We start from the raw sequence: 1,735 nt of genomic DNA, 5'->3' as shown, positions 1-1,735 counted from the left end.
TCATGATGACATCTATAGCTGCATTCTCACAGAATTTGTATCTTGGGCATGTGGTTTATCCTGTATTGCTTTTCAAAGACAGAAAAATGCGATAACAAATATTTCTAGTAGCTTCAAATAAGTCAAATATGTAAGTCATAAGAATTTAAATATTTAGTTTTAGTTTTTAAATATATTGCATACAAAGATTCTGGCTCTGCTACTTTTTAAACAAACCAGTGTGAAATATAGAAGAATAAGGGGTTAGGCTAGGAATTGAATGAGTTAATTTACTGAGGAATTAGGGATTTTTTACTGGAGAAACAGGTGACAGAAAGAAAAATGCTATCATCCAGGAAATATTCCAAGACCTCCTAGATGACTGCTGTTCTAATTTGATTAATCATTAAGCCTTAAGAGTTAAAACATTCAGATAAAATGATAGATGGTATTATTTGTGTACCAGTTTTCAAAGTGTATTCAAAGTTGAAAAGAAGGCAATATTTGTCAAAATGTTTAAAATTTATTTTAAAAAAGTTCATATTTAGCAATCATAAATTTTTCTATAATTCAATATAGCCAACAGCTTTAAAGAAATGATTGAAACGTATATTTTATGAATTTACCAAAATATGTATATTTTATGAATCAATGTTCACTGAACTCAAACTGATAAGGATAATAGAAAGTTATGACTTCCAGAAATGAAATATTTTTTTGAAATTTATTTTTAAAGAAAATAACTTTATACACAGAGTATAAGAGATCTGAATACTTAAGATATTAAGGAATGCAAAGTATGAATAGTTTAATTTCATAAACAAAGTGTCTAATGTAATTAGATAGATAATAGTGTTGGTTAGACTATAGCTTTAGCTGCAATATGCATACTCATATATTACTAATGAGCTACATAAATAAATAAAATTGTGTAACTCGCTAAATAATAGGCAGAAGGCTATGTGTTTTATAAACATCATTTTACTTAATCTTCAAAGCACTATTATGAGTTATATATTATTTTTCACATTTTATATGAGAGAAAATTATATTCCCTTTAGGAAGAGCAAGAAGAAAGTTGAATTCAATAATGAAACAGCAGGAAATGACATTAATATATAGAGGAAAAGGTGAATGAGGGAGAGACAAATTGAACATTTATCCTAAAATTTTAAAATTTCAAATATATATAATTTCAGTAAGGTAATGATTTGAGATGCTTTTGTTTTGTCAATGAAATCTAATATGATTTTCAATTGGTTTCCATTTTTATTTGGGAATGATCGGATGAACAAATGGTAGCTTGATGTTCCTTTTGCATATAGTACAATACTGAAATACCACATGTAAATTACACTTGGTGGGGAGAGGTGGTGGTGGGGGGCTTTCATTTAAAATTTTTGTCCCAGTAAAAATATATTAATGGTTAAGGATAGAACTTTGCCATAATCAGTTCTTGGAATTAAGTGTTAGAAAGTAGTTGATAAGACATGAGCTTTGATGATTTCAAAAATATCAAAGCAAGTCATAATAACTGTCTACATTGTTCTGTGATAGAATTATCATTCCAGAGACCTATGGATGTAAGAGATTCAAAGTATTATGGGTTTACAAAACTGAGGATGCTTAAAGAATTCTTTATTAGGTTGGGAGTCTCTATTTGTTTACTACCTTCTATTCCCTAAGAATATGTGGTAATCTCTGGAAGGGGAATGGGGATCATTGGAAGACGAGTACATTTGCTCAAAGATTTTGA

The sequence above is a fragment of the Oryctolagus cuniculus genome, chromosome 9 (assembly GCF_964237555.1).
Source record: "Oryctolagus cuniculus chromosome 9, mOryCun1.1, whole genome shotgun sequence".
Taxonomy (NCBI): Eukaryota; Metazoa; Chordata; class Mammalia; order Lagomorpha; family Leporidae; genus Oryctolagus; species Oryctolagus cuniculus.
This window is presented reverse-complemented; position numbering follows the sequence as displayed.